Raw genomic sequence first — 24,897 nt, forward strand, 5'->3', positions numbered from 1 at the left:
TAAATGGCCAGCATATTAGAAGGGTGGATAAGTTTAAGTACTTTGGGATACAACTGGATTCTGAGCCCAATTGGCATTTGCTCATCAATCAGAATGTTTCCTCTTTTAGCAGGGCGATATTTGGTGGCAGGGACTTTTCCTGCCGATTGGGGCGCACTCACACCCAATCGGTCCTGGAGATTTACAGGGTTAGATGTATCCCTCTAGTGCAGGGGTCTTCATAGTGTGGGGTGCGACCCCCAGGGGGGCCGTGGAGTGATGGAAAGGGGGTCGCGCATTCCCAGTCACACTTCTGCCCAGGCCCATAGGACTACAAGGGATTCAGCCCCCCTCCTCCCCCTTAGTGTGTCTGAGCTCGAGCTGCTGTGGGCTCCGCTGGGCTGTGTCTGCAGTCTTATCTCCAGCACAGCATGGCACGCCTGAGTTTTTCACAGGTCTTTAAAGACCATTTGCATGTTCACATACCTTTTGTAAACTGGTTGCTGAGGCTTAGTTTTTCCCGCAAGGGAAACAGGCGCAGGCCCCCTCCTCTCTCCCCTCCCCTGCTGCCTCCTCCTCTCCTCATCATTTCTTTTCCCCCACATTGTGTTTGAGGAGCAATTTAAGCTAAATCTATGTCCCCCATCCTGTAAATGAAGCCTCGCCCTCAGTTCAGCAGCAGGGATGTTAAATTCATCTGGCTTGAGAGGAAACTCGAGAAGGCAACCCACACAGTCACGCAGACACACCTATGCATAACAAGAGGGCCATGAGCACGTCCGGCCGAGTGCTGAAAGCCGGGGAAGTCACTCTTCTCTCCAGACTGGGGGCTGGGCCCTGCTTCCAAGAACAGGAAGAAGGACCCTCTGATGCCACGGATCTGACACTCGGAGGGCAGCAAGGGTGGGCTCAGGCGTCTCATCTTAGACTCGATCTTGGAGCTACTTGAACAATAATAGTTATAATTTTAACGTGCATCGTACATTTAAATGCACCGGTGTTTCCTTTTGCCTGTTGCAATTCGCGGATAAGTCCTTCTGTCCACAAGTTTGTACTCAGGGAAAGTGAAAAACATCTAAAATTTCTTCACAAGCTGGAAGTTTAAAGCTTTTTTGGGGCCTTTTCTTAACATCCTCACATTGAAGGTAAGGGACAGCTCTGAGGAAGGGCAGAATGGAAATGCTCAGGTGGAAATGGGATGAGGGAGAGAACTGGATACGAGTCTGGTATATGGAATGCTTGAAAGGGAAGAAATGTCTAGAGCTAGTGTGATGCGTGAGGGGAGAGGGATGCCTTACTTCCAACTTTGGTAAACACTTACGAAGCATATTTATGATTTAAGAGAGAAGTGTCTACAGTTCACGCACATGTGAGGATAGAATGCCCCCACAGATCCGGCCTCCACCGGTCACACCAGAATTATTATCACCTATCAAAGAATTTTTTTCAGTTTGCATAAGACACAAAAATAATGCAGTGGGCACCTGATTTTTTATAATTAGTCCAAGATAGTAAGAAAGCACCAGGTCAAATAGAGATGTGGAGGACGGGCGTAGCTTCCATTGGCACAGCAGGTGTAGTGCAGCAGGGCCCAGAGGACTGAGGGGCACACTGAACCATGATTATTTCATAATTCAGGCAGCAGTCAGTACGTATATTTCCTCCTTTGCACCAGGGCCCATGACACAGTAGCTACGGTTTTGTGCTGCATAAGTAAATACCTATAAGGTCCCAAAGCAAGACCTATTGGCTATGCCAATGCTTGTTTTTCTAGTACCAGTACCCCCTGGGCCCCCACTCTACAAATGTAAGGAATAGCCATTTTACATTTACTTCAGTAGTATGAGAACGCATTTCATGAAAAGAAATATAAAGTAGGGTTGCCAAAAGAAAAATACCAGCCATTTGATGTTTAAAGTGCCTGCAAAGGCCTCCTCTTGACACTAAATAGGATTGTAAATAAAACAATATGCATTCATTCCTAAAGTGACTTTTCTGTCTTTGCGCTGTTCACCCTGTACCTCACCCTGCAGTCACACTACTCACCTGCACTCATCCTGCACTCATGTGACACCTCATTCACCTGCTCCCTCCCTGCTCAATTTGCAACTCACTCAAACAAGACCATCATTAACCATGCATTCATTGTCCCACTCTGCACTTACACCTGCACCCAAATTCATATGGTCACCTCACTCACCCTGCAGTCACTCCTTTTTCCCTACTCTCACAGTGTTGCATCGCTCACCGTGCACTCACATGGTCACTCTTGTCATCCACAGAGTGCAGAGGGTTAATGTGCCTGCTACAAAGAACATGTACTATGCAGATCACAGAACTGAGTGTGAGTAAACTATGAGTAGCGCTATAAATACAAATTAATGTTTGTCAGAAAGGTGCTACAGAGAGATGAGCTGCATTGTTGGTGAGTGGAAGTGAGGGAATTTATGGAGAAGGAGGAAACTGGAAAGGGGGCACCAAAAAAGACTGTTGCACCGTGTGTGACCAGTGCTAGGGCCAGGCCTGCCTGGGACTGTAGGTCCCCGCGAAGTTTGGGTCTAGTGGCTCCCCTGCTTCTGCCTATTACTATTATTTTTTACATTTGTAGTGCACCACTGTTACCAAAGGGTGTCCTGGGGCTAATAGCCATCTGCTGCCTGAAGGCAAATGAGAAACATACAGAAGGGGAAGGCGAACCAGCCAAATGGGGTGACCTACAGAACATAGAGTCAGGTTTTATATCTTCCTAAAGGATAATATATTCTTGGTGGAGCGAAGCAAAGGAGGGTGCACGTTCCATAACTGTTCGTCTTGCACCAAAACAGCATGACTGACAATTTGTGCCTTCCTGAATTAGGGAACAATAAGCAGAGTGGCACAGGCCGAGAGGAGCATACGGGTCCAACCTGTGTGATCAGCGAGGAGAGATGATAGGATGAGAAAGTACAGCAAGGGAGTGCACTGAGCTCCCCCGCTCCTCTTGTTCCCTACCCAGGAGAACTATGCTACTCTGCCTCTCCCAACTCCTCGGTATTGTCTGGCTCCCCTCCTGAGTGTATGTTCCCCCTCCCCGCTACGTCATTGTCTGCTCTGTCTGCTCCCCTGTTTACGAACTCCGCCACCATTGCCCTCCAGGCCTGTACGTCCTCTTCTAGTTTCTCATCGCGTTTGGTCTGCAGCATCTGCATCACCTTGGCAGTCGCCAATTCCTGCATATCCCGCACCCACTGTGACATATTGGGTGGACGGTGACCCATCCACAAAATGGCTATCCGCCGCTTTGCGAGCACTAGCCCCAAGAGGACAAGCTTTCTACTAAGGTTCTTGTTCTTAGAATGAGGCAGCAATCGCAGTAACCCCACCCGAATCTCTCCCACTATCTCCCACCCTGTCGCCCCCCTCATCGCTGCCAGAACTTCAATCCAGTACCCCAGAAGCGCAGGGCATGTCCAAGCCATGTGTATGAACGCAGCCTCAGACTCTTCACACCGAGGACATTGCCCCGATCGGTCTGGGTAGATCTTGTGGAGCATTTTCAGGATCAGATTTTTTTGATGGACATAATTAAATTGTATTAATTTAAACCTCGTGTTTGAACTCACTTGTTTAACCCCTTCATGGATTTTGTTCCATTCCTTATCGGTGAAACGGTCCCCCATCAGTGCCTCCCACTTCGCTTGAATTGGTAGTACCCCAGTCACTCCATCATCCCGGATCGCCCAGTATAGATGTGGATATAGCCTGTGGCCTTTACCCATCATTAACAAAGTCTGTAGTACCTGGGAAACTAGAGGTTCATCTGGGAACGTGGGCCAGAAGTCCCTCGCCACCTGTGCAATCATTTCATACAGTAGGAATTGTCCGGGACCCAGCTAAAACATCTCCCATGCCTGCTCGCATGTGATATACCGCGCGTTATCATATAGGTTTCCCGTGGTCAGGCAACCCCCCTCCCTCGATCTCCGCATTGACATTGATGCAGCAATCCATCGGAACGGTTGGACCACCCGCAGGGGCATGTCTGGCGCATATGGGGCCCTCTTCAGTACTTTCCGACCACCACTTCCCACAGCTCCGCCACATGACGCACAATGTATGGGCATATTGGGGGCACCCCCATCATGAGCAACTCAGGCAGCTCCCTTTCTCCAAAAGTCCCCGCCAGCAGGGTCTTTTCCCAGTTGTTGTCCCCGTCTAACCAATGTACTGTGTGTTGGAGCTGCAAAGCAATGTAGGTATATTCCAAGCATGGGACCTCTAACCACCCAGCCTGCCACGTTCGTTGCAGAGTAGCCGGGCTAACATGTTTGCGTTTGGATCCCCATAACAGGTCAATGATAAGCCTATCCAGTTCAACAAAAAAAGGATCGGGTGATCCGATAGAAGAAGTGCTGCATCACGTATAAATACTGAGGCAGGACTACCATTTTGATGAGCGCTATCTTCCCCATGAGAGATAGTTGCAACTCCTGCCAGAAACGCACCAGCCTCTCAGACCCTCCATTACCCTGCCGATGTTGTGTGCCAGATATTGATCAGCAGTGTCCGTTAGTCGGACCCCCAAATATCGGGGTGCGGACCATACCCATGGAACTCCCACCTCTGGTAATTTGCGTCCGGGCAGAGGGCCAGTCATCCCAAAGGAACGAGCTTGGACTTCCCCTGATTAATTTGTAAATCCAACACATGCCCAAACCCCTCCATGGTGTCCAGCAGCAACGGTATCGCTACACTTCCCAGAGATATGCCCACCCTATGGAGTCGAACGCTTGTTCGATGTGTAACAGTGCTAGTGCGCATTCCTCCTGCTGGAGCACGGGCGAATGCAAAACATGAGACAGACGTCTAAGATTCAGGGGCGTGCTACATTTAGGGATGAAGCCTGTCTGGTTTCTGTGAGTGACAGGGCTGGGGAATTCCAGAGGGGCAGGGCTGGGTAGCCTGATGGTGAATAGAGAGATTGACATCCAGATGGGTAGGAGGAGTACACCTGGACTCTGAATAGGGCTGTGCTCTGCCACCACAATGCTGGCTCCACCTCCTGTGGAGCGGCTGATGACTCTGCCCTGCACCCTGAATAGAAAGTCAGAGTCATGTCAACAAAGTGCTCAGGAACTGGTTCTGGCTGGGCAAACGCCCCTCTACTCCAGAGGAACAAAGGAATTAGGGGTATAAGTATTTGGACCCTCCCATCAAGAAATTAGATTCTGCTCGATAAGAAGAACCTCTGCCTGAGGAGAAGGAACTGGGAAAGCTGTAGGAGGAGTACTGGCCTGCAGTGGTTGCCTTGCTGCTGAAGGAGAGGTGAAAGATTGCCAAGCAACTTTATTTCAACTTGTGCTTTAAAGATCTCCAAGGGCTTGTGACTGAGCTTGCCCCCTGAAGGAAGTCCCAGGACCAGTGGACTTCACCACCTTGAGAAACGCTGCTGAGAACTGCCGTTCTCCCCGTAGCGCCAAAGCCGAGAGAAGTGTGCGTCTCGTAGATCGATGTGTGGAAATTTAGTTCGTATCTGAACATTATCTGCGCCATCTTGTCTCTCCCCAAGCGCCACACGCAGAAAACGCGCGACGGCCATTTTAGGCGCCATGGTCTCATTGCCGATCGCCAGTGCGTCCCTCAGGCGCTGCAAACATCCCCCGCGCGCCGGCCACCCCCGCTCTCTCATACATGGGCCATAAACCCTCTCCTTCTGCGCGACCCTGCCATGGAACCACATCCCGCGCCTGACCAACACTTCCTTTCATCCCATACATGGTCATACATCCTTTTTGATAACCCCCTTCCCCTGCGCCCGATTGTTCGAACCGATCCCAGGCCATCACCTAGCCCTGCGGATGCAGTTTATTGCCCCTACTGTAAGGGAAACACCTCACATCAAAGGGATTACAGTAGATCAAGGCCCCCAGCCCCTGAGACCCGACCAGTCGCACACACCCCCGGGAATTGGCGGAATGTCCAGCTGTGTGATAGCCATCTCCTACTGTGGGTGGGGTGGGGACTTCCACTGTAGATATGTTTGAGAACGAGCTTGAAGTGGGGATTCCGAGGATGTTCTTTCATGTATCAAAGCAATCTCAAGAATGTGCCATGTACAATAAACCGGTAATAAAGCAATAAACCTATGTATAAGAGGCCTGGCCTCAGAGATGTGGTTAGAGCACCTCGAGACGATACCCTGCTGTCTGATCTGACTTGTTCTGCTCCGACAGAATAAAACTTTGTTTCCTGCCTTCCAGTCTCCGGCGCCTGCCTCTTTTGTTGGTTAATCATCGAATGGTATAAGAGGTGATTACCGCCGGGCAATATTTGAAAGGTTATCGACTGAAACTGCCGCTACCATTTAACAGATGCGTACACTGGAAAGCCTGTGCCAAGCTGTCCGGCCCGAACAACGCAACGTTGTGGCCCCCCTACGAGCCGTAGCTCGCACCGTGAAGGAAGGACTTCGCGCCGCACTTTGTTTTCCCCTCTTCGAACCGTACTTCTAAAGCGTGCCCTCCTACCCCTGTTGTGGGCAAGCTGCGGCATGTAGAGTGGTTGAGTACGTCGCTCACAATCAGAGTGTTCTGCCTGTTTCGCACCGCACTTACGGAAAAGGCGCCGCTCTCAAGGTACGGCTCGTACACCGCAACGAACAGCAAGAGCACCGTACCTACGCAGCGTCCCCTCGAACAACGTGACTAAGGCCCCCAACGAGCCGTAGCTCGCACCGTAACAGGAGGACATCGCAACGTACCAACGTACAACGCGTTTGTTTTCACCGCATCGTCCGTGACGAACTCCCCAAGACAAGGTACTGTGTAAGTTTCGCACCGCAGGGTGTACGCTTCGCACCGGAGCGTCTGCAGCGTTTGTGAGACCCGTTCCTAAGCATCTCTTATCTCCGTACGAGCCGTACGAAGAGGAACGAACCGCACAGAACTTTGAAATTACGCTTCAATCAAGAACTGCTTACTGCCAATAGTATTGTGGGCCTTTTTATCGTTATTGGGTCTTGTGCTAAGTCTGTATATATAAAATACTTATTTTTGATAAATCCCAGTGTGGAGTCCATTTGTGGTGTTGTCTCTGAGTTACTGTATGTGGTCACAAATGCTTAACCTATAACGCTCTGAGATAGGCCTTGTCTGCTCGTGCCAAGCTACCTAGAGGGTGAGCAGGGGTTGTTTAGGAGTGTAACCCCTTACCCTGACTAGAGGAGAGGGTCCCTGCTTGTCACAAGTATCTACCTGTGCCAACCAGAGAACCCCAATTCTAACATTGGTGGTCAGCAGTGAGGATTCTGAATTTGCATTTGTGATTCATGTACAGTGATTGGTGAACACCACTTAGTGAGTTCAGACCATAACGTAGCCACATACTTTCTTGATTTTTGGTTGCCAAGAATTCTCCATTTTTGAAAAATCATACCTGGTTCAGTCATTGTTGAGAAAGCGCCATCTGTCGTCTCTGAAAGCGAAGAAGTAGAATGGGAAGAGGAGAGACTAGAGAGCTACACCAAGGCCCAGCTGAAGGGCTTCTGCAAAAAATTCAAAGTTCCACTTGTTGGATGTAAGGTCAAAGGAGACCTACTCAAGGCGCTGAGGGCCTGGATTGAGTCAAGGTCACCTGAGGATGTGGTAGTAGTGGAACCAGCAGAAAGCGTCCATAGCTTTGGCAGAGGCCTGTCACCAGAGGAGTTGGCAGACAGGAAAGAAACCAGAAAGCATGAAATGGAGATGGCAAAGCTCAAATTGAATGGGCAACTGGAGATAGAAAGCAAGAAGATGGCTCTGAAAGAAAGGAAATTCCAGATGGAGCATGACATGAGGTTGAGGGAATTAGATCTAAAGGCTAAGAGTTTAGATTCTACTCCCTCTGGTGGCAGCACACCGCCAGTGCAGGTAGACTCAAGGGTGTACATACCAAAGGATGTGGTGAAATAATGTTTTAAGAATGATATAGGGCAGTGGTTCAAAGCCTATGAGGTAGCCATGTCTTCCCACCGGGTCCCTGAGAAAGATTGGGGAGCGGGGTTGTGGGGACGGTTCCTTAGTGAGGGGCGGGACACACTGCTAGACTTGCCTTCAGATGTTTATAATTCTTATCCCCATATGAAGGAAGCTTTGATGACTAGATATGGGTTAACCCCTGAGTTGTATAGGCAAAGGTTCAGGGGTTGCACAAGGATTCCAAACAGTACGTATGTTGAGTATGTAACTTTTTTTTGCAGAGCACTGGATGGCTGGGTGAAGGGTAGCAAGGTTGATGATTTTCAAGGGCTTCTTGATTTAATGGCATGGGAGCACTTGTCCAGTAACTGTTTTCCTGAGCTACGCCAGCACCTGATTGATAGTAGGCTGACTAACCCTAGAAAGCTTGCTTAGGAGGCGGACCGCTGGGTCAGTACTAGGGTCCACAAGGGTCAAGTGGGAGACTCTGCCAAAGGTGGGCAGGGTCCCCAGCAGAAGAGTGGGGGGGACAGGGGTAACCAGAGGGAGTTCCCAAGAAGGCCCCAAAGTAATCCCCAACGGAACCAAGGGAAAGGATCTCAGCCTCCCCACCCCAGAAACCGACCGGGGCCCGACAGGTCCTCCTGTTCAAAAGTGGTCCATAAAATGTTACAAGTGTGGTAACATGGGGCATTTTGCCTCTGATCTCAAGTGTCCCTTGTTTGGTAAACCAGCACCCACTGGTGTTCCACCCCGGCAGATGGCTAGTGTAGCCTTTGGGGAGGAGAGGGCAGTCCAAGGTGGGTGGGGTCCCGCAGAGATGTCCCTTGTCTCATTAGGAGACTGTGAGATGGTCCCCCAAACCCAGCTGCCTGATAACACTAAGAAATACAGGCAGTGGGTGACCATCAATGGCCGTAGGGTTGAAGCTAGGGGTGGGCGGAATTTGCGAAATCCACTTTCGCAAATTATCGCGAAAATGTTCAAAATTATCGCAAACATGCGGAAATATCGCGAAGATGCGGAAGTTTTTTTCCAGCATGTTCGCGAGATTTTCTGCATGGTTGCGGCTCGCCAACTTATCCATTTGGTTGCTCGCGGGCACGGCCATCTTGTTTTCAGTTGTCTCGCTGTGCATGATCGCGAGAAGAAAGACGTGATCGCGCGACGCATGACGTCACTGCGGGCGCGAACTGTCGCGAGACAGCGCAAATGGCTGAAAACAATACAACATCTCATGGAGAACGCGACCGGATCAAGAAAACTTGTCGGCGAACGCAGGGATTCAGGTAAGGCGATCGCGCGCGCGCAAGAATGTATTATTTTACAGCGCGAGCAAGAATCAAATTATCGCCAAGCTGCGGAATGCGGACATTTTGACATTTTCGCACTTTCCGCGGAACGCGAAAATGTCAAATTATCGCAATTTCCGCGAACGGAACGAAATTTTAGCCCAGGCCTAGTTGAAGCTCTGAGAGATACAGGAGCCAGTGTGACAGCTGTCAAGTGTCACCTGGTGTCTCAAGAGCAGGTGGTCCCAGGAGCATTCCATCCGGTTGTTGCCGCTGACAACACAGAGAGTCACTGCAAGGTGGCTCAGGTTCCCTTTGAGTCGTGGGGGGTCTCTGGTACTCTTCAGGTAGCTGTGAGGCCCGCCATGCCTGTAGAGTGTCTGTTAGGGAATGATTTGGAGAGCTCACCTTGGGCTAAGGTGGAGCGGAATGCTCACCTGTAGATGTTGGGTATGCCGGATTGGGCGTGTGTCACCACACGGTCCATGGCAGCAAGTAGAGGTACTCAAGAGGTCCTGGAGCCTGAGAGGGAGGCCCAGGGACCGGCCTTAGAGAGAAGAGGAAGGGGGCGCGGGATTCCGGCCCCTGAAGTTCCCATGGTCCAGGAGGAAGCAGACCTTGAGGGGGATGCCCTGGAGCCTACAGGGGAACAGAGAGCTGAACTGGGGGACCTGCCTGAGCTGACCCATTGGCAGCAAGAAGGAGGCCCCTCCAGGGAGGACATTTGTAAGGCGCAGAAAGAATGCCCTTCTCTCGTGGGTATGCGGCAGCAGGCTGCAGCCCAGGCCGCAGGTGATCAGTCTGGGTCACATTTCATTTACTGGGAGAACGACCTCCTGTATACAGAGCCTAAGGTTGCTGAGCCTGGGTCAGCCCGTGTGCTGGTGGTACCCCAGAGCTTCAGAGCCTTCCTACTGGGGCTGGCTCACGATGTGCCATTGGCAGGACATTTGGGGCAGGATAAGACCTTTGAAAGGCTTGTCACCCACTTTTATTGGCCTCAAATGCGCAGGAGTTCAGACACTCACTGCAGGACCTGTCAGACTTGCCAGGCAAGTGGAAAGAGTGGGAGGAAGCAGAAGGCTCCTCTCCAGCCATTCCCTGTGGTCAGTACCCCATTCCAGCGAATGGGGATTGACATTGTGGGGCCACTGGACCCCAGGACAGCCATGGGCAACAGGGTTATCCTGGTCCTGGTGGACCATGCCACCCGGTACCCGGAAGCCATCCCTCTGAGGACAGTGACGGCCCCTGTGGTGGGACGTGCACTGATGGGAATTTTCTCCAGAGTGGGATTCCCTCTAGAGGTGGTGTCTGACCGGGGTACCAATTTCATATCCAAGTATATAAAATCACTTTGGCAAGAGTGTGGTGTAAACTACAAGTTCACCACACCTTACCACCCCAAGGAAATGGGTTGGTTGAGAGATTCAACCGTACCCTCAAAGGCATGATAATGGGTCTGGAAGAACCCATGAGGCGTAAGTGGGACGTCCTCTTACCATGCCTTCTCTTTGCTTACCGCGAGTTGCCACAGAAGTCTCTAGGGTTCAGCCCCTTTGAGCTCCTGTATGGCCACCCAATGAGAGGACCTCTAAGTCTGGTCAAGGAATTCTGGGAGCAATCTCCCAGGAAACCTCCCCAGAATGTATATAGCTACATGCTGGCCTTCAGGAATCAGACTAGGCGTTTAAGGCAACTTGCTGAGGCAAATTTGGAAGCCAGCCAGGAGGAGATGAAGCGGTGGTATGACCAGAATGCCACTCTGGTAGAGCTTCAGCCGCCTGGACAGAAGGTGTGGGTCTTGGCCCCCGTGGAGCCTTGTGTGCTCCAGGATAAGTGGACCGGTCCCTTTGAGGTTGTGGAGCGCAAGAGTGCTGTTACCTATGTGGTGGACTTGCAGTCTCCCAGGAACCCCTTGAGGGTCCTACATGTCAACCGTCTCAAGCCCCACTTGGAGAGGTCCCAAGTGGGCATGCTCTTGGCAACAGACGCTGGGATGGAAGAGGAGACCGAGCCTCTTCCTGACCTCCTGTCAGCCCAAGAGCAAGATGGGTCAGTGGATGGTGTCATCCTCTCTTCCTCCCTGACCCCTGAGCAACAGAATGATTGTCGCCAGTTGCTGGGACAATTTTCTGATCTGTTTTCCCTGATTCCCGGTGTCACTGATTGGTCCATCCATGATGTGGGACACTGGGGATAGTACACCTGTGAGGCACAAGGCCTACAGAGGGACTTACAGGGTGAGAACATGCATCAAGGAGGAGGTCTCCAAGATGTTTGCACTTGGGGTAATTGAGTCCTCCAGCAGTCCTTGGGCCAGCCCAGTGGTCTTGGTCCCAAAGGCTGCAGCGCCAGGAGCCACACCCACACTCCGGTTCTGTGTGGACTACAGAGGACTCAATTCAGTCACCAGGACTGACGCACACCCCATCCCCAGAGCTGATGAGCTCATAGATTGGCTAGGGGCTGCCAACTACCTCAGCACGTACGATTTAACGTCTGAGTACTAGCAGATCGCCTTAACCGATGGGGCCAAAGAGAGGTCAGCATTTTCCACCCCAGATGGGCACTACCAGTTCCGGGTCATGCACTTTGGGATGAAGAATGCCCCTGCCACCTTCCAGAGGTTGGTCAACCAGGTGTTGGCTGGACTGGATTTGTTCAGTGCTGCCTACCTGGATGACATAGCTGTGTTCAGCTCCACTTGGGAAGAACACCTGCGCCACCTCTGGGAAGTGTTGATGGTGCTGCGGAGGGCAGGCCTCACGATCAAGGCGAGTAAGTGCCAGATCGGGCAGGGTTCCGTGGTGTACTTGGGGCACCAGGTTGGGAGCGGCCAGGTGGCGCCCCTTCAACCCAAGATAGAAACCATCCTGAATTGGGAGTCACCCAAAACCCAGACAGAGGTGAGAGCCTTCCTAGGTCTCACCGGGTACTACAGGAGGTTTGTCAAGGGGTATGGCAACATTGTTGCCCCCTTGACAGCGCTGACTTCCAGGAAGCAGCCCAGGAAAGTGATTTGGACTGACACCTGTCAGAAAGCTTTTGAGGCCCTGAAAGCTGCTATGTGCACGGCACCCTTGCTCTTGGCTCCCAACTTCTCCAAAGAGTTTATCGTTCAGACAGATGCTTCAGAGCATGGTGTGGGGGCTGTTCTTTCACAGATTAATGAAGAGGGCCTAGATCAACCTTTAGCCTTCCTTAGCAGGAGGTTACTTCCTCGGGAACAGAGATGGAGTGCTATTGAGCGTAAGGCATTTGCTGTGGTCTGGGCACTGAAGAAGCTAAGACCATACCTGTTTGTGTCTCACTTCCGGGTTCAGACAGACCACAGGCCCCTCAGATGGTTGATGCATATGAGGGGTGAGAATCCTAAGCTGTTGAGGTGGTCCATTTCCCTACAGGGGATGGATTTCACGGTGGAACATCGCCCTGGTACAGATCACGCCAATGCTGACGGTCTGTCCAGATTTTTCTGCCTTAGTGATGAGGAACTCCCTGGGGTAGGGTAGTTCTCCCCACATTTCAGCTGGAGGGGACACGTGTTAGACCTGGCACCTTGGTGTGAGTCTCCCTTCCACTTTTTGTTGCTGTGCCTCATGTGTTTTGCTGGTGTTAGCTGCTCAGAGCACTGTGCCACTGCCAACCAGTGCCACAGTGCAAGTGCTCCCTGTATAAAATGTATATGTTGGTTGAATTCCATGATTGGCTTATTTGGTTTACTGTCAGACCCCAGTAAAGTGCACCAGGAGTGCCCAGGGCTTGTAAATCCAAATGCTGCTAGTGGGCTTGCAGCACTGGTTGTGCCACCCACAGAAGCAGCCTTGTAAAATGTGTCTAAGGTCTGCCATTGCAGAACCTGCGTGCAGTCTGGTACTGTCATGCTGACTGGGCAAGTGCACCCACTTGCCAGCTCCTCAACCTTCCCTTTACTTCATGTGAGTCACCCCTATTGTAGGCCCAAGGGCAGGGTGCATTGTAAGCATAAGGTAGGACAAGCCCTGATGTGTGTGGCATGTCATAATAATGAATTACAGCCATTTTCGTTTTTCACTGTTGCAAGGCTACCTGTTCTCATAGGCCAGAATGGGCTGTCAGAATTGTTACATTCTATGATCCTAACAGACCCAGGGAACATGGTAGAAATTCGAGTTTAGTATGCCTTTACTCAGAATAATAATATACACCTTTTAGTAAAGTTTATTTTAATATTCTGTGTTTGCAAATACCACTTTTAGGAAGCTGGTATTTGCTTGTCTAAGCATTTGAGCCCGAATATGCTATGATGTGTATCTGCCTGTCTGGTTTCTGTGAGTGACAGGGCTGGGGAATTCCAGAGGGGCAGGGCTAGGTAGCCTGGTGGTGAATAGAGAGATTGACATCCAGATGGGTGGGAGGAGTACACCTGGACTCTGAATAGGGCTGTGCTCTGCCACCACAATGCTGGCTCCACCTCCTGTGGAGCGGCTGATGACTCTGCACTGCACCCTGAATAGAAAGTCAGAGTCATGTCAACAAAGTGCTCAGGAACTGGTTCTGGCTGGGCAAAGGCCCCTCTACCCCAGAGGAACAAAGGAATTAGGGGTATAAGTATTGGGACCCTGCTCCCAAGAAATTAGATTCTGCTCGACAAGAAGAAGCTCTGCCTGAGGAGAAGGAACTGGGAAAGCTGTAGGAGGAGTACTGTCCCTGACCTGGGGGACTGGCCTGCAGTGGTTGCCTTGCTGCTGAAGGAGAGGTGAAAGATTGCCAAGAAACTTTATTTCAACTTGTGCTTTAAAGATCTCCAAGGGCTTATGACTGAGCTTGCCCCCTGAAGGAAGTCCCAGGACCAGCGGACTTCACCACCTTGAGAAACGCTGCTGAGAACCGCCGTTCTCCCCGTAGCGCCAAAGCCGAGAGAAGTGTGCGTCTCGTAGATCGATGCGTTCACTGGAAAGCCTGTGCCAAGCTGTCCGGCCCGAACAACGCGACGTTGTGGCCCCCCTACGAGCCGTAGCTCGCACCGTGAAGGAAGGACTTCGCGCCGCACTTTGTTTTCCCCTCTTTGAACCGTACTTCTCAAGCGTGCCCCCCTACCCCTGTTGTGGGCAAGCTGCGGCATGTAGAGTGGTTGAGTACGTCGCTCACAATCAGAGTGTTCTACCTGCTTCGCACCGCACTTACGGAAAAGGCGCCGCTCTCAAGGTACGGCTCGTACACCGCAACGAACAGCAAGAGCACCGTACCTACGCACCGTCCCCTCGAACAGCGTGACTAAGGCCCCCAACAAGCCGTAGCTCGCACCGTAACAGGAGGACATCACAACGTACCAACATACAACGCGTTTGTTTTCACCGCATCGTCCGTGACGAACTCCCCAAGACAAGGTACTGTGTAAGTTTCGCACCGCAGGGTGTACGCTTCGCACCGGAGCGTCTGCAGCGTTTGTGAGACCTGTTCCTAAGCATCTCTTATCTCCGTACGAACCGTATGAAGAGGAACGAACCGCACAGAACTTTGAAATTACGCTTCAATCAAGAACTGCTTACTGCCAATAGTATTGTGGGCCTTTTTATCGTTATTGGGTCTTGTGCTAAGTCTGTATATATAAAATACTTATTTTTGATAAATCCCAGTGTGGAGTCCGTTTGTGGTGTTGTCACTGAGTTACTGTATGTGGTCACAAATGCTTAACCTATAACGCTCTGAGATTGGTCTTGTCTGCTCGCGCCAATCTACCTAGAGGGTGGGCAGGGGTTGTTTAGGAGTGTAACCCCTTACCCTGACTAGAGGAGAGGGTCCCTGCTTGTCACAAGTATCTACCTGTGCCAACCAGAGACCCCCAATTCTAACATTGGTGGTCAGCGGTGAGGATTCTGAATTTGCATTTGTGATTCATGTACAGTGATTGGTGTACACCACTTAGTGAGTTCAGACCATAACGTAGCCACATACTTTTTTGATTTTTGGTTGCCAAGAAATCTCCATTTTTGAAAAATCATGCCTGGTTCAGTCATTGTTGAGAAAGCGCCATCTGTAGTCTCTGAAAGCGAAGAAGTAGAATGGGAAGAGGAGAGACTAGAGAGCTACACCAAGGCCCAGCTGAAGGTCTTCTGCAAAAAATTCAAAGTTCCACTTGTTGGATGTAATGTCAAAGCAGACCTACTCAAGGCGCTGAGGGCCTGGATTGAGTCAAGGTCACCTGAGAATGTGGTAGTAGTGCAATCAGCAGAAAGCGTCCATAGCTTTGGCAGACAGGAAAGAAACCAGGATGCATGAAATGGAGATGGCAAAGCTCAAATTGAATGGGCAAATGGAGCTAGAAAGCAAGAAGATGACTCTGAAAGAAAGGAAATTCCAGATGGAGCATGACATGAGGTTGAGGGAATTAGATCTAAAGACTAAGAGTTTAGAGTCTACTCCCTCTGGTGGCAGCACACCGCCAGTGCAGGTAGACTCAAGGGTGTACATACCAAAGGATGTGGTGAAAGAATTTTTTAAGAATGATGACATAGGGCAGTCGTTCAAAGCCTATGAGGTAGCCATGTCTTCCCACCAGTCCCTGAGAAAGATTGGGGAGCGGAGTTGTGGGGACGGTTCCTTAGTGAGGGGCGGGACACACTGCTAGACTTGCCTTCAGATGTTTATAATTCTTATCCCCATATGAAGGAAGCTTTGATGACTAGGTATGGGTTAACCCCTGAGTTGTATAGGCAAAGGTTCAGGGGTTGCACAAAGATTCCAAACAGTACGTATGTTGAGTATGTAACTTTTTTTTGCAGAGCACTGGATGGCTGGGTGAAGGGTAGCAAGGTTGATGATTTTCAAGGGCTTCTTGATTTAATGGCATGGGAGCACTTGTCCAGTAACTGTTTTCCTGAGCTACGCCAGCACCTGATTGATAGTAGGCTGACTAACCCTAGAAAGCTTGCTGAGGAGGCGGACCGCTGGGTCAGTACTAGGGTCCACAAGGGTCCAGTGGGAGACTCCGCCAAAGGTGGGCAGGGTCCCCAGCAGAAGAGTGGGGGGGACAGGGGTAACAAGAGGGAGTTCCCAAGAAGGCCCCAAAGTAATCCCCAAGGGAACCAAGGGAAAGGTTCTCAGCCTCCCCCACCCCAGAAACCGACCGGGGCCCGACAGGTCCTCCTGTTCAAAAGGGGCCCATAACATGTTACAAGTGTGGTAACATGGGGCATTTTGCCTCTGATCTCAAGTGTCCCTTGTTTGGTAAACCAGCACCCACTGGTGTTCCACCCCGGCAGATGGCTAGTGTAGCCTTGGGGGAGTAGAGGGCAGTCCAAGGTGGGTGGGGTCCCGCAGAGATGTCCCTTGTCTCATGTGGAGACTGTGAGATGGTCCCCCAAACCCAGCTGCCTGATAACACTAAGAAATACAGGCAGTGGGTGACCATCAATGGCCGTAGGGTTGAAGCTCTGAGAGATACAGGAGCCAGTGTGACAGCTGTCAAGTGTCACCTGGTGTCTCAAGAGCAGGTGGTCCCAGGAGCATTCTATCCGGTTGTTGCCGCTGACAACACAGAGAGTCACTGCAAGGTGGCTCAGGTTCCATTTGAGTGGTGGGGGGTCTCTGGTACTCTTCAGGTAGATGTGAGGCCCGCCATGCCTGTAGAGTGTCTGTTAGGGAATGATTTGGAGAGCTCACCTTGGGCTAAGGTGGCGCGGAGTGCTCACCTGGAGATGTTGGGTATGCCGGATTGGGCGTGTGTCACCACACGGTCCATGGCAGCAAGTAGAGGTGCTCAAGAGGTCCTGGAGCCTGAGAGGGAGGCCCAGGAACCGGCCTTAGAGAGAAGAGGAAGGGGGCGCGGGAAACCGCCCCTGAAGGTCCCATGGTCCAGGAGGAAGCAGACCTTGCGGGGGATGCCCTGGAGCCTACAGGGGAACAGATAGCTGAACTGGCGGACCGGCCTGAGCTGACCCATTGGCAGCAAGAAGGAGGCCCCTCCAGGGAGGACTTTTGTAAGGCACAGAAAGAATGCCCTTCTCTCGTGGGTATGCGGCAGCAGGCTGCAGCCCAGGCCGCAGGTGATCAGTCTGGGTCACATTTCATTTACTGGGAGAACGACCTCCTGTATACAGAGCCTAAGGTTGCTGAGCCTGGGTCAGCCCATGTGCTGGTGGTACCCCAGAGCTTCAGAGCCTTCCTGTTGGGGCTGGCTCACGATGTGCCATTGGCAGGACATTTGGGGCAGGACAAGACCTTTGAAAGGCTTGTCACCCACTTTTATTGGCCTCAAATGCGCAGGAGTTCAGACACTCACTGCAGGACCTGTCAGACTTGCCAGGCAAGTGGAAAGAGTGGGAGGAAGCAGAAGGCTCCTCTCTAGCCATTCCCTGTGGTCAGTACCCCATTCCAGCGAATGGGGATTGACATTGTGGGGCCACTGGACCCCAGGACAGCCATGGGCAACAGGTTTATCCTGGTCCTGGTGGACCATGCCACCCGGTACCTGGAAGCCATCCCTCTGAGGACAGTGACGGCCCCCGTGGTGGGACGTGCACTGATGGGAATTTTCTCCAGAGTGGGATTTCCTCTAGAGGTGGTGTCTGTCCGGGGTACCAATTTCATATCCAAGTATATGAAATCCCTTTGGCAAGAGTGTGGTGTAACCTACAAGTTCACCACACCTTACCACCCCCAAGGAAATGGGTTGGTTGAGAGATTCAACCGTACCCTCAATGGCATGATAATGGGTCTGGAAGAACCCATGAGGCGTAAGTCGGACGTCCTCTTACCATGCCTTCTCTTTGCTTACTGCGAGGTGCCATAGAAGTCTTTAGGGTTCAGCCCCTTTGAGCTCCTGTATGGCCACCCAGTGAGAGGACCTTTAACTCTGGTCAAGGAAGGCTGGGAGCAATCTCCCAGGAAACCTCCCCAGAATGTATATAGCTACATGCTGGCCTTCAGGAATCAGACTAGGCGTTTCAGGCAACTTGCTGAGGCAAATCTGGAAGCCAGCCAGGAGGAGATGAAACGGTGGTACGACCAGAATGCCACTCTGGTAGAGCTTCAGCCTGGACAGAAGGTGTGGGTCTTAGGGTCTTAGCCCCCGTGGAGCCTTGTGCACTCCAGGATAAGTGGACCAGTCCCTTTGAGGTTGTGGAGCGCAAGAGTCCTGTTACCTATGTGGTGGACTTGCAGTCTCCCAGGAACCCCATGAGGGTCCTACATGTCAACCGTCTCAAGCCCCACTTGGAGAGGTCCCAAGTGGGCATGCTCTTGGCAACAGACGCTGGGATGGAAGAGGAGACCGATCCTCTTCCTGACCTCCTGTCAGCCCAGGAGCAAGATGGGTCAGTGGATGGTGTCATCCTCTCTTCCTCCCTGACCCCTGAGCAACAGAATGATTGTCGCCAGTTGCTGGGACAATTTTCTGATCTGTTTTCCCTGATTCCCGGTGTCACTGATTGGTGCATCCACGATGTGGACACTGGGGATAGTACACCTGTGAGGCACAAGGCCTACAGAGTGACTGACAGGGTCACGGAGGAGGTCTCTAAGATGTTTGCACTCGGGGTAATTGAGTCCTCCAGCAGTCCTTGGGCCAGCCGAGTGGTCTTGGTCCCAAAGCCTGCAGCGCCTGCAGCGCCGGGAGCCACACCCGAACTCCGGTTCTGTGTGGACTACAGAGGACTCAATTCAGTCACCAGGTCTGACGCACACCCCATCCCCAGAGCTGATGAGCTCATAGATCGGCTAGGGGCTGCCAACTACCTCAGCACGTTCGATTTAACGTCTGAGTACTGGCGGATCGCCTTAACCGATGGGGCCAAAGAGGGGTCAGCATTTTCCACCCCAGATGGGCACTACCAGTTCCGGGTCATGCCCTTTGGGATGAAGAATGCCCCTGCCACCTTCCAGAGGTTGGTCAACCAGGTGTTGGCTGGACTGGATTTGTTCAGTGCTTCCTACCTGGATGACATCGCAGTGTTCAGCTCCACTTGGGAAGAACACCTGCGCCACCTCTGGGAAGTGTTGATGGTGCTGCGGAGGGCATGCCTCACGATCAAGGCGAGTAAGTGCCAGATCGGGGAGGGTTCCGTGGTGTACTTGGGGCACCAGGTTGAGTGCGGCCAGGTGGCGCCCCTTCCACCCAAGATAGAAACCATCCTGAATTGGGAGTCACCCAAAACCCAGACAGTGGTGAGAGCCTTCCTAGGTCTCACCGGGTACTACAGGAGGTTTGTCAAGGGGTATGGCAACATTGTTGCCCCCTTTACAGCACTGACTTCCAGGAAGCAGCCCAGGAAAGTGATTTGGACTGACACCTGTCAGAAAGCTTTTGAGGACCTGAAAGCTGCTATGTGCATGGCGCCCTTGCTCTTGGCTCCCAACTTCTCCAAAGAGTTTATCGTTCAGACAGATGCTTCAAAGCATAGTGTGGGGGCTGGTCTTTCACAGATTAATGAAGAGGGCCTAGATCAACCTGTAGCCTTCCTTAGCAGGAAGTTACTTCCTCAGGAACAGAGATGGAGTGCTATTGAGCGTAAGGCATTTGCTGTGGTCTGGGCACTGAAGAAGCTAAGACCATACCTGTTTGGGTCTCACTTCCGGGTTCAGACAGACCACAGGCCCCTCAGATGGTTGATGCATATGAGGGGTGAGAATCCTAAGCTGTTGAGGTGGTCCATTTCCCTACAGGGGATGGATTTCACGGTGGAACATCGCCCTGGTACAGATCACGCCAATGCTGACGGTCTGTCCAGATTTTTCCGCCTTAGTGATGAGGAACTCCCTGGGGTAGTGTAGTTCTCCCCACATTTCAGCTGGAGGGGACACGTGTTAGACCTGGCACCTTGGCGTGAGTCTCCCTTCCACTTTTTGTTGCTGTGCCTCATGTGTTTTGCTGGTGTTAGCTGCTCAGAGCACTGTGCCACTGCCAACCAGTGCCACAGTGCAAGTGCTCCCTGCATAAAATGTATATGTTGGTTGAATTCCATGATTGGCTTATTTGGTTTACTGTCAGACCCCAGTAAAGTGCACCAGGAGTGCCCAGGGCTTGTAAATCCCAATGCTGCTAGTGGGCTTGCAGCACTGGTTGTGCCACCCACAGAATCGGTTCCTTAAATAAACATACGAGGGCTATATCAAAATGAGAGAACTTCCCTTTCACCAGACCGGAACATGCCACATACTGCATTTGTATTTTACAAATTCCTTGGTACAACAAGTGCATTGATATGGTATCTCTCATGTGTGAACTTTGTGATGGTACATTGGCTGTGCTGTACCCTCGTAATAAATGCCTTTTTACTTACTGTACACTCATGCAGTTGCTTTGTTAAGAACACTTTGTCACATTCTGTACATTCATACAGATGTTTCACAGCGGAGACTTTCTGATGTTGTTTTAACTCTCCCTTTCTAATAATAGCCTTGCCACATTCAGTGTAGTATTCAGTGTGGACTGTTGATGTTGCATAAGCTCTCCATTTCTTCTGAATGCATTGTCACATTCAATACATTTTTATGTTTGTTCTCCTGTTTGATCATTCTGAAGTCATATTCAATGTGGTTTTGTATTAGGTCCCTTTCTGTCCGTTAATATGGTTTCTCCCTAGTGTGGATTTATTGATGCTGCCTTTATTACATTCTATACGTACATAGGATTTCACTCCATGAAGATTTTCTGATGTTGCTCAGTTTTTCATTTGTTATAAATGCCTTGTGACATTCAATACATTGATATGGTTTCTCTCCTGTGTGAACTTTCCAATGTTGAATTAATTTTTGTTTACAAATAAATCCCTGGTCACATTCTGTACATTTATATGGTTTCTCCCCAGTGAGGATGTGCTGATGCTGCCTTAGGTTTGTCTTGCTTTGAAACAATTTATTACATCCTGTACATGCATATGGGTTTCTCGGCAGAGTGGACTATCTGATGTTGCCTTAGATTCTTCTTCCTTCTGAACACTTTATTACATTCAGGACATTTAGATGGTTCCTCCCCAGTGTGGATTTTCTGATGCTGCTTTAGCTCTGTATTTGTTATAAATGCTTTGTCACATTCAGTGCATTCATAGGGTCTCTCCCCAGTGTGGATTTTCTGATGTTGCTTTAGCCATCTATTTGTTATAAATGCTTTGTCACATTATGTGCATTCATAGGGTCTCTCCCCGGTGTGTATTTTCTGATGTTGCATTAGATGTGACTTTCTAATAAATGCCTTATCACATTCACTGCATTCATATGGTCTCTCCCCAGTGTGGACTTTTTGATGTAGCATTAGATGTGACTTACTATTAAATGCCTTATCACATTCAGTGCATTCATAGGGGTTCTCCCCGGTGTGGACTTTCTGATGTTGCATTAGATGGGACTTTCTAATAAATGCCTTATCACATTCAGTGCATTCATAGGGTTTCTCCCCGGTGTGGACTTTCTGATGTTGCATTAGATGGGACTTTCTAATAAATGCCTTGTCACATTCAGTGCATTCATAAGGTTTCTCCCCGGTGTGGACTTTCTGATGTTCCATTACTTGGGACTTTCTAATAAATGCCTTGTCACATTCAGTACATTTATATGGTCTTTCCCCAGTGTGGATTTTCTGATGTTGTGCTAGGTGGCCATTGGTTTTAAATGCCTTGTCACATTCTGTGCATCAAAAAGGCCACCTGGGTGTAAGATATACTGATTGTGAAGTTCTTTTTGAAAACACCTATCAGTTACTACAACAAAAAATCCACACCTGCTCACAAATATAAGGGATGAAATATCTGAACAAAATGTGTAATAAAGGAACACAAATAATGTCAGTCATTGTGGGTGCCGAAGAATTTGTCAAGAAACAGCTCCAGGACAACTTAGATCATGTCCGCGGAGGTGACTATGTGCAAACTCCAGAGAGCATCACACTTTCTTTGTATGCAAATGTTACAGAAAGCAACAGCTGGATTTCTTTCCCTGTTCCCAGCCTACTGTGGTATAAGGGCTATTTTGGCCACCTAATGATAAGACCTGGCTCTGCCTAGTTACCCAGTTATGTGAGATTTGTTCTGCAGGGCCTTCTACTTTTTCTCTCCAGTGTGGACTTTTTGATGCCACGTTAGTTGTCCACAGGTAACAAAGTTCTTTGTCACATTCTGTACATTCATACATTTTCTCTCCAGTGTGGACTTTTTGATGCCATGTTAGTTGTCCATTGGTAACAAATGCTTTGTCACATTCTGAACATTGAAATGGTTTCTCCCCAGTGTGGACTTTTTGATGTTGTGTTAGTTGTCCACAGGTAACAAATGCTTTGTCACATTCTGTGCATTCATACGGTTTCTCTCCAGTGTGGACTTTTTGATGCCATGTTAGTTGTCCATTGGCAACACATGCTTTGTCACATTCTCTACATGAATATCGTTTCCCCCCACCATGGATTTGTTGATGCTCCATTAGTTTATTTTTCCTTCCAAACACTTTATTACATCTTGTACATTCCTATGGTTTCTCCCCAGTGTGGACGATCTCATGTTGTATTAGCTGTGCTTTGGAAGTAAATGCCTTGTCATATTCTGTACATTCATGCGGTTTCTCCCCAAAGTGGATCTTTTGATGCCGCTTTAGGATGTGCTTCATAAAAAATGCATTCTCCCAATTAGTGCAGTTGAATGGTCTCACTCCAATGTGGACATTTTGATGTTGCTTCAGGTCTCCCTTTGCTATAAATGCTTTGTCACATTCTGCACATTGACATGGTTTCTCCCCAGTGTGGATTTTCTGATGATACTTTAGATCTCCATTTCTTCTAAATGCCTTGGAACATTCTATACATTGATATGGTTTCTCTCCTGTGTGAACTTTCTGATGCTGAATTAAACCATACTTTCCAACAAATCCCTTTTCACTTCTGTACATTCATATGTTTTCACCCCTGTGTGGACTTTCTGATGTTGCTTTAGATTACTCTTCCATCTGAATGCCTTGTCACAGTCTGTACAGTCATACTGTTTCTCACCAGTGTGAACCTTCTGATGTAACATCAGTTGTGCCTTTCTAATAAATTCCTTGTTACATTCTGTACATTGATATGGTTTATCTCCAGTGTGGACTTTTTGATGCCAAACTTGATTCTGCTTAATTCGAAACACTATATTACATTCTGTACATTTATATGGTTTCTCCTCTATATGGACACTCTGACGCTGCATTAGGTCTTTCATTACAAAGAACACTTTTCCAGTTAGTCCATCAATTTGGTTTTTCTCCAGTATGAATTTATGATGTTGCACTTGCTCTTTCTCTGCCTAATGAAGGTATTGTCACATTCTAGATATCCATACAGTTTCTCTTCTGCGTGTTCTTTCTCATACCAGTGTAGCTCTTTCTTCGTAATGAGTACATCATCGGACTTACTTCAGTATGTCAGTGTGTTATGTCTTCTATGTATATCAGCTGATACCTAAGAGTCAAGTACAGACCACGTTGAGCAGTTTGGGTTTGTTGCTGAAGAATGACTTTGGCGAGGCATTATCCCTCAAGGGAAGAGATTTATTGGTATACTGATTTTTATATCACTGTCCACACCGATCATAGTTAATGCCTTTACCTTGTTAATTTATCACTGCATTTGTTTCATCTGTAAGATTGAGAAAAAGAAACAATGAATAAACTTAAATACAGAGCCCATATAGACAAGTGAGCTGAAGAAATTCTAAATTACACTTTCAATGTTAAGATCCTTCTGTGATACCATTCTATCAAAGAGTGTGGACTGAAGGAGTAATCAAGACACCAGAGAAGGTTGCTTATTTAAGAGTCAGACAGTCCACTCATGACACACTACAATGTTAAATCCATTGCGACAAGATGCCCTCCTTCATATCCAGGGAATGCTCCTATTATCACATAACCTAACAAATAATACAAGATGAACCATGCAACGCAGAGCATTCTAATAATGGCAGGAAACATAAGCAATTGCTGCAAGGGAGTCATTTATACTATCAGACCATGGGACAGGATCCGGACTGGTGAATTGAGCTTCTTCCACATAGTGTAACTCCAGAGATCCGAGTCTCTGACCAGATCAACACAAGGAAATGGAGGTTTACAACCATTTTAAACACATAATAGTAACATCAACAAGTCTCACCTTTTAGACGTATAGGCTTTCCCAATGCTGCAAAACATCAGAAAAAAGAAAGAAAAACCAAAGTACAATGAGGTGCGTCTTTTGCATCAGTCTGTCGGCATGCACATTTTTCCTCCACAAACAAGCACGCCTACAGAATTACATATGCACCATTTTCCGTTTAGTCTGGTGTTACATATATGATATAGTTAAGGGTTTTAGCTCTCAATTCATTGGTCGTTTGCTGCACCATTCACATTTTGATTCCGCCCACTACAGAATACAACATGGGGCAGTAGGCCAGCCTACTTCAGATTCTGACTAACCTCAGTGACTGCAGTTTAATCTTTCACAAGGAGGAAGTTTCCTGTGGTGCCAATGTTTTTGTTTGTACTTAATAATTACGTTAGCGTTGTTTACTGTGTGTTTAGAGCTTCATGTTAGGATATGCAGGATACTTTCTGCCAGCTCTTCACAGCACAAAACAGATTCCAGCTTTATCAGTTCCTGCCTCCTGCTAATGATGTTGTTAATTCCTTCTGGAGCTGCCTTTGTTTACACGATTTCTGCTTTATCAGAGTATAGCAGATGGTGTCCATTTGAATAGTTTCTTTATATA

At 49.3% G+C, this 24,897-nt stretch overlaps 2 pseudogenes; both read right to left on the reverse strand.

Moving 5' to 3' along the window:
* LOC146822360 (uncharacterized) overlaps positions 1 to 21,977 on the reverse strand; it is a 97,965-nt pseudogene extending 75,988 nt beyond the window's left edge.
* Positions 21,978 to 22,224: 247 nt separating this feature from the next.
* LOC146822361 (uncharacterized) lies at positions 22,225 to 23,355 on the reverse strand (annotated as a pseudogene).
* Positions 23,356 to 24,897: the final 1,542 nt, after the last annotated feature.

This window comes from Triturus cristatus, chromosome 6 (genome assembly GCF_964204655.1).
Source record: "Triturus cristatus chromosome 6, aTriCri1.1, whole genome shotgun sequence".
Taxonomy (NCBI): Eukaryota; Metazoa; Chordata; class Amphibia; order Caudata; family Salamandridae; genus Triturus; species Triturus cristatus.